Source organism: Syzygium oleosum, unplaced genomic scaffold (assembly GCF_021117445.2).
Source record: "Syzygium oleosum isolate NSW1041296 unplaced genomic scaffold, Sole_v2.1 Sole_v2.02, whole genome shotgun sequence".
Lineage (NCBI taxonomy): Eukaryota > Viridiplantae > Streptophyta > Magnoliopsida > Myrtales > Myrtaceae > Syzygium > Syzygium oleosum.
Genome location: NW_026607486.1, coordinates 1 through 9,366, shown reverse-complemented (window position 1 = coordinate 9,366; position 9,366 = coordinate 1). Strand labels below are relative to the sequence as shown.

The 9,366-nt window shown below is 37.3% G+C and overlaps 1 pseudogene; it reads right to left on the bottom strand.

The window, feature by feature from the left end:
- Positions 1-1,968: 1,968 nt before the first annotated feature.
- Positions 1,969-4,949, bottom strand: LOC115662800 (AP2-like ethylene-responsive transcription factor AIL1; annotated as a pseudogene).
- Positions 4,950-9,366: the final 4,417 nt, after the last annotated feature.

The following is a 9,366-nucleotide window of genomic DNA, read 5'->3' as shown; positions in this document are numbered from 1 at the left end:
GATTTAGAATGCATAAGTTTTAAATAATTGGACGTGTATGCAAATTTGTATCATGCGTTTATTGTGAGATATTTGTTTACTAAAATAGTAACATGACAAGTTTTGGGTACCTTACAGGAACTCGACAACTTTAATGAGACGAGTTTGAGATCTTACATCAAAATCCGTAGGACGGGTTTGGAAAATGATTAAAAAAAAATTGATAAGATGGGTTTGGGATGAGGTGAGTTGACTCCCCTTCTTCCATCCCCTTCTATAATGAATCATGAAAAGTGATGAACAGGTGATACATATAATTATAGGCGTTTCAAAAAGTGGTGTTTTGCTAGATTTTCTCCCACAATGAAATTTTTTCATTTGATTTTTATATAAGGAAATCAAGGTTATGTGCTAACTCCGGACAGAAAAATATCACAGACGCTAGTGAAACGAATCATTACCTCAACCCGAATTGAATCGTATAAATTCAAACCGTGCCGGAATTTAATCGACGATATGATCAGATAAGTACATACTCGATAAAACAACCAGACGTAACTAAACTATGCCAAAAGTTAATCGACGGCACAACCCAATAACGTAATGACACTACGTAGGAATTGAATTGACAACATAGCACCCATGATAAAGACACACTCCGGAATTTAATCAACAATGCAAATCTAAACTCACAGCTAAGAAAGATAAAGTACAATGCATGAAAATAAAGATAAAGATAGTAAATTTGCTTATTTGTGCAAGGTTCCTTCAATGGATGGTTCGTGATCTTCTTTTGGTAACAATAGTTACCCCCAAGATCTTACTTTCAAATTGTAACTGTTCCCTCCTAAAGTGTGTGTCTTCAAGTGAATAATCGTTCCCTCCAAAGATGTGTGTCTGCAAGCAATAACAATTTCCTCCTGAAGGTGTGTCTTTGACTTCAACCACTTTGTCGATTTTGAGTTTCAAAATGGCACTTTAACGTCCCTTCAATAGTTATTCGTCGTCGATGTTCATATCAACGACTACCAACCATCCATCATCGTATTTCAACAGCTGGACACGTGCCATTGAGGATTACTAATGTCGGTTGACATTTGTTAATCCCTATGCTTGTCGATGAGCCGACATGCTTGTAGTGGTGCTAATATGATATGCACGTGATTGTCCTTATTCATGTGTCATTCACGAGTTTATTCTTACCCATGTGCCAGGCTCATGCTTGTCAAGGACCGGATTATTTTTGGTGTCAACAAAGGCACATCTTCAGCAACAGCAGTACACACTGACTATTACCACTCCTCTCGATCTCGAACTCCACGTTACGACAGGCGCCTATGTTTGTATTTGATGAAACAGTTTTGTGGAAAATTTTCCTTAAATCGGCGAAGCATGCCCTATTTTTTCAATATGTTAAATGTCATTTTTTCCCGAAAACATCACTCAGTCCCATGCATAATCCTTGTTACATGTTTTTGAATTCGCAGGAGCACGAGCACGAGCAAAGACCAAGCAATACCGGCTCCACTTCAAATGTTATATCTGGTCAACGGCCACAGCTTTTTCTGCACTCAAGTACAAGCCAATAAATATAGTAGTTGTGCATGCACGAATAGGAAAAATTGTCATCGATCCTGTGATGGCGATAAGTGCACGTACGTTGTTATGAGGAAATTCATTTAAAGATCGTCGGGACAAACACGAGAATCCACTATGGATGCATACATTTATGATTCATGTTCACAATCATTGCCCATTTCGAGGTATAAATTATTATTTCACCTACTCAAGGTATATTGTTGGCCAAATTCGATATTTGATATGAGACACGTGAATGCAACTATGTAGATAGCATGAAATTCTTTATCTCAAAGTCAAACCTACTGGTAGAAACAAATCCTTTCTGGACATTCTCTACCTTCCGGCTTCCACCAAGTCCTTTTTATTTGAATCTTTTTCTGCGTACTAAAATCTTTCATGAGCCCTCCCTTACTCATTCCACAATGCAAACATTGGAACTTGATGAACCAAGTTCAAATTTTCCAACTTATTGGCCCCGTTATGACCACTCCCATTGGTTCCATCTTCGTATTTCTGATCCTGCAATGAGAAGTAAGCATGACAGTAATCTTCACCGCCGCCACATCCGATATCATTGGAGCTTCCGTACGAACACTTGTGCCTCGCCACTACGCTCAACGATTCTTGATGATTGCTCAAGCCCATGATCAAGGCATCGCCATTGGTAGTGTTTGCGTTCGTCGGAGGATCTTGACGTTTGGGCATGTTGGAGCTCCACACCATGTTGGTAAAATCCTCTGACGTCTCGCCATTGGTCATCGCAAGAAGCTCTTGCAGAGACAGCGAGGTGGCGCACGAGTTGTAGTCGTGATCGAGATGGGCCGGTGTAGCCTCTTTTGGGGAGCGTTTAGCGAGATCACTTGCTATCAGAGTGGAGCTCGAGCAAATTCTCTTCATGTCGTAAAGGCTTATATCGAAGTTTGTGACCGCATTCGTTCCCCTAAATATGATGGCTGCGATGTCATAGGCTTCTCCGGCGTCCTCTTGGGTACCTAAATTAACAAAGAAGAAAGTGCCTTGTAAATAATTGAGGATGATTGTACTAGGTATGATACAAAATCTTCAATCCAAAGGATAGGCATGCATATTTTCGACATGTCGGATCCTCGTCATGCTTGAACATATTCGGCATCCAAGCTCAAACAATTGAATAAACGGATTGAAAATGTACATGATATAAAATCCAGTAGTAACTAACATATATATTGATTATCTGATACAGTTAAAACTTGAGACAAATAGAGCCAAATAATACTTCCTAATTCTTGAGTGGGTAGGCATAGATAGCCTCTTGTTAACGGTCATCTCGTGAATACTTGTTAAACAAATTTCATATAGGGCAACCTACATCTCCTTTTCAGTCCAAACATCGAAAGCGATTAGAGTGCGATAATTTCATATATTCCTAGAAAAGATAACTAAACATGCAAAGACCACGTTCGTCAAAGAGCATTTATCACTTGTTGGCATAAAAAAAAACCTAAACATCAAAAGAACATACAAGTAACTTTATATGCTTTTTCGACAAGAATTCCACGTTGAGATAAGAAAATCAGGAAGGAAGGTGGGAACTTAACTGAATGTGCTGAGGTACAAGTCCTTGTTACCAGCAACTCTTCCGATTCTAGCTTGCCACCGTCCATGTTCATGGTGTCTGTTAATCAAGAAAGACAGCTTTTGACAGATAAGAAGAAAGGAGAAAAGAAAGAAAGACTGTTCGATAGATGGAGGAGACCCTCTTCAATAATGGCGCCAATTGATTTATGTCATATGGAAAATTGCACCCTTTATGTTTTGCCTATTATTGCAAAAGATAACTTATAAAAAAGAAGAAAAGAAAGAAAAGAAAGAAATGAACACCCTGAAAAGTGCAGTAAATAACGTGCACTTCATCAAATCCGCCGCCAAACCCAGTCACTCCTCTGTATACAGATGCTTTTCTTGAAAATCGACTGCTTTTCCTGTTAAAATAAATAACTGCAAATATTATATATAAACCCACACTGGTCAATCATCTTTCTAATTATTTTGGCCAAAGTAAGATTAACCTAAACCTATTATTACCTTCTTAAGTGGGCAACAAAGTCTTGCCGGGTTATGTTCTTCATTTCCTCAAGTTCCTTCTAGTAAGTGCTCAACCGAGCAATTCACAAAATGAGAATAGTTAATGCAAATAAACACCTTTTGCTTTTATTTGTTTTTCAGATACAGAGGAGTACTTTCCTAGGGATTATTCAATAAAAACTGGCCGGGAAGTTTATGTGGGTAGTTGGACCCCATTACTTCAGTGCAGCCAAATCATAAGCCCTCGCTGCCTTTTCTTCCTTATCATACCCACCTGATAAACATCCACATATCCTCATAATCAATGAAATACTAATAAGAAATCAAAGTGCACGTCAATCGTATTTTACTAAAACTCTTTAGAAAGGAGACGACACTTGACCGTGGTTACCCATGTTTCGTATGAATTATCGATGGCAATTAATTGTCATATCATCCTTTAGAAAAAAAATATCTTAGTAATTTTCTCTAAATACGAAAGACAAGCATAAAAATAAGAGCAATGGGTCGGAGCATTTACCGAGATACACTGCCAAGTCGGTTCAGTGAGAACCGCCCCAAGCAAAGCACGGTCAAGAAAAATACACTAATAACGCCATCATCATAAGAAAATTCTTCAAGATGCAGAAACCTTGGGAAAGAAAAGAATAATAAGAATGTGAAATGATTACTCCTATTAATTTTTCTCTAACTTTGCCCACTTTTCTGGTTTGCCCTTCTTTTGCTGCAACTTTTATCCCACAGATGAGCCTCATATCTCCCCGTCCACCTATATCTGCATAAACATTTACACAAATCCAAAAACGGAAGAACAAAACCCCAGTCTTCGATTAATTCAATAACTGGAATGCAAAATGCAGATGCATAAAGCAAATAAACTAAAAGGCAATTGTAAAAGTCAATATTATCGCGGAAAAAAGAGCAAAATTGGCATCAGCAGTACTAAAAATGGAAAAGACTACTTTCTTTAAAACATTTGTAGCTTACCTAGTTACACCTCGATACTGAGAGGTTCTTTGCCCAAAAGTGTCAATAGACTTACGAGGAACAGCGACCCACTTGCTGCTGTTGTTGCTCGCAGATGATGCCCTCTTGGCGATGCTACCGTCACCAACTGGTGGTGCCTGAGAAATCGGTGCACCAACACCCACATTGTTGTTGATGTTGTTGTTGGTGTCACTTTGTGAGCTAGGACTCATCGTGGTGAGAGAGAGACTGCCACTACTACTTGTAGTAGTCCCATTCGCTTAACGCAACCCCCACTTGAACCCAGAAACTGAACAAGTTGTTGCACTCGCACCACCATCAAACGTGACATGTTCTTGGTGGTGACATCACATCATATTTCTTCCTCTCACTTTGTTCATTTTGCAGTTTCCCACAAATAACTGCATTGGCGGTTATTTCTCTCTCGTAGGCCCTTTCATGATTAACGGGCTGGGTTAGCCCAACATGGGCGGCCCAATATCCATAAAATCCATCATCTCTCACTCGCACATGGTGGGCTAAACATAACTCTCTCTTCTCTGCAGTATTTATATTAGCAAATAATCCATGCGACCAGTATACTTCGAAAGTTCGTTGCCATGCATATGTTAGGAACACATAGCAGCTCAAATTGGGCATAACGTTTTCGAGTAGATATAGTATGCAATACCTTAGATCAATCAGTCGCATTTATATATCTTTTGATCTCTTTTAGTATCTCGTATATTGTATTCACAACTATGATTTACTCAAAATCATAATTGGTCGACTTGTAAATATAAAAATAGAATGTGACATCATAAACAAATTGATCTTCCTCCTTCCTTAAATCTCTCCATATCAGACCAGCTCACTTTTCTATAAATGCCCCATTAGATCGAATTATTCATGATCATTGGCAACGCCCTAAGATAGCGAACACTGAATAGAAACTTTGAGAATAAGTCAAAGTCGTGAGGGCACTAAATGAGGAATTCTTTTCCTCAAGAGTCTCACACGGCTTAAAAGTTGAGATCAAAACTTTTGCCAACTCTTATTAGTCATCTCATGCATACGTAATATGAAATACATATTACGGTATTCTCTCCTTCCCCATGGAGCGTATGTCTTTACACTTAATACCACATAGATAATAGTTCAGACATACTCAATGTCTAAACTTGAGTTCACGTATCTACTCTTCCAAAAAAATCCATTAGAATTCACATCTGGCATCAAAGACAGATAAAGTAAAATATGTGGGCTATTTTACTTTCGGACATAGTAAATATTATGTCCTCATCTTAACACTTAATTAAGGCAACATCTGTATTTTAAGCTTGAGCTCTTGATTATCAGCTAGATAATCAGCTTAAAATTGTCTCATCTATATTTATTTCACAGTAAATAGAGGCGATTACCCATGTGAGTGGGCTAATCTCATTTGTCCGACATACTTCCTCAACATAATGCACTAAGCATTAAGATGCATAAATATCAAATAAACTCATAGGCATTAATAATGATAGAACAACTTCATTAAATGTGAACATTCGAAGAAAATATAATATTCAGTACATCACTCTCTACGCAGTCCCAGAGATTTTACATGATCATAGAAAACATCTCTAGAAATTGGCTTCGTCATAGGATCTGCTATTATTCTATGCGTAGATATATATTGCAAGTTCACATCATTTTGTGCTACCATATCTTTAACAAAGTTGTACTTTGTATCTATATGTTTGGTCTTGCAATGATATTTTGGATCCTTAGTGTGAGCTATCGCTGCTTGGCTATCACAATTAACCAATAATAAGCTTGTAGCATTCTTAATAATACTTAAATGATCCAAAAATCTCTTAATCCAAACTCTCTCTTGTACTGCTGCTGACAATGCCACGAACTCAGCTTCCATGGTGGATAAGGCTATACAAGATTGTTTCTTACTGCTCCAAGATATGGTGCCATTATTCAGTAAGTAAACAAATCCAGAGGTAGATTTCTTTTCATCCAAATCTCCTCCCTATTCAGCATCTGAGTAACCTTCAAGTCGCAGATCCTTTCCTTGATAACTCAGAGAATAATCAGCAGTACCCTTTAAATACCTCATGATTCTTTTGATGGCTTTTCAATGTGTTTGACCTGGATTAGATTGGTACCTACTTACCATTCCAATTGAAAAACACATGTCGGGTCTTGTACACATCATAACGTACATTAAGCTTCCAACAACACTAGCATAAGGAATACGTTTCATTTGTTCCTTCTCTTGTAAAGTCTTAGGACACAATCTATAGCTCAATCCTTCACCTTTTGCAATAGGAGTATCCATGGGTTTATAGTCTTGCATACAAAATCATTCAAGAACCTTATTTCTACAAGTCACTTGCGAAAGAGACAATAATCTCTTGGAACGATCTCTTAAAATCTTAATTCCAAGAATATATGCAGCCTCATCCATATCTTTCATCGCAAAGTTGGACGATAACCAACTCTTAACAGTATTAACCAACTCCATGTTGCTTTCGACAATTAGTATATCATCAACATATAATGATAAGATCACAAATTGATCTTTGGATCTTTTAATATATACGCAATGATCTTCATTAATCATTGTAAAATCATATGCCACTATGGCATTATGAAAACGTATATATCATTGTCTCGAAAACTGCTTAAGGCCATATATCGATCTTAAAAGTTGACATATTTTTTGTTCTTGGCCGTTCACAATGAAGCCAACGAGTTGCTCCATGTAAATTTCTTCTTCTAATTCTCCATTTAGAAAAGCAGTCTTTACATCCGTTTGATGTAATTCAAGATCCATACTTGCCATTATTACCAGAATAAGGCGAATTGAGGTAAATCTCACTACAGGAAAAAAAAGTTTCTTCATAATCAATTCAATCCTGTTGATTGTACAATTTTGCCACGAAGCGAGCTTTATATCTTTCTATTGAGCCATTAGTTTTACATTTTATTTTGAGAACTCATTTGTTCCCACTAGCTTTGCGTCCTTTTAGAAGATCAACCAATTCCCAAACATGGTTCGACTTCATTGACTCCATTTCTTCTTCCATTGCAATCATCTATTTTTCCTTGTGAGGGCAATTTAGAGCCTCATTTACATTCCTTGGCTCATCTTCATCTTGTGGAGCGACCATGAAAGTTTTCCCTTCTATGTCAAAACGTCACCGGGGAATACTTTTGTGACTTGTTCGCCGTACAGGAGATTGTACACTTTGTACATTATTCTCCATTACGCTCCCACTTGGATTAGATAATGACGGTATTTTCTCATCAGGTGATTGTAATTGAGATTGAGTCGAATTTAATTCCTCACTTCTCACATTACTCCTACTTAGACGAACTCTATTAAGTTCATTATCAGGATCTAAAGTTTCAAATAGTGAGTAATCCTCACCTATTTCTCCATTCTTAGAAAATTCATTCTCTAAGAATGTGACATCTTGTGATTCAAATTTAATTATACTCCCACTTTCTTGCTCACCTATAAACACATACCCTTTCGAGTGTGCTGAGTATCTTATGAAAATACTATTCTTGCCTCTGGGATCCAGTTTCCCATACTTGTGAGAGGGCTTGTAAGTATAAGCAGCACAATCCCAAGGTTTAAGAAAACTTAAATCGGGTTTTCTACCTGTCCATAACTCATACGGAGTGGAAGTAACTGATTTTAAAGGCATACGATTAAGTACATAGGCAACAGTTAACAAAGCATTACCCTAAAAAGTGATTGGTAAGTTAACTTATGTCATCATGGACCTAACCATTTTCAATAGGGTTCTGTTTTTTTTCTCGGCAACACCATTTTGTTGAGGAGTATATGGAATAGACAACTGTCTTTCTATTCCTTTTTCATCACATAAATTTCTAAACTCATCAGATAAATATTCTCGATCTCGATCGGATCTTAACGCTTTTATTATCTTATCTAATTGATTTTCTACCAAGTTCATAAATATCTTGAAGCAACTCAATGCCTCAGATTTATGAGAAATTAAATAGACATATCCGAATCGAGTACAATCATCTATGAATGTGATGAAATATACAGCCCCATGCCTTGCTCTTACATTCATTGGACCACAAATGTCAGAATGGATTAGTTGCAAAGAAAACTCAGCTCTTATGCCATTTTCGAATGGTTTCCTTGTTAATTTTCCCGCTAAGCAATGCTCGCAAATAGGCAAATCGACTTTTTTAATATTGCCTATTAAGCCCTCTTTAGCTAATCTATTCATTTGTTGTTGGCCAATATGACCAAGTCTAGCATGCCACACATTCACATCATTATCATAGGAGTTAGAAAATGTAAATAGGAAATAACAAACGTTAACATCACCACAGTTAACATCTAATACAATAAAACCATTCAGAAAGTATCCACAACCATAGTAATTCGTATCCAAATACAAGTCAATACTAATATTATGGAAGTTCAAATTAAAACCAAGTTTAACCAACACTAATACAGACACTAAATTTCGACGAAACTTCGGAGCATATAATACATCATGTAGGAATAAAGCGCGTCCACCACGTATATTTAATTGGCAGGTGCCAATCCCTTTTACTTTAACTTTGGAGTTGTTCCCTACATAGATCAATTTCGTTCCGGTCGGAACCCGTCAGAACTCCACGAAGGCATCTCTGTCCTTTGCTATATAGTCTGTAGCTCCCGAATCTACAGTCCACAAAGGATTAGACTGGTTAGAAATACAAAACTTGACACATAAGCAAAGTTCT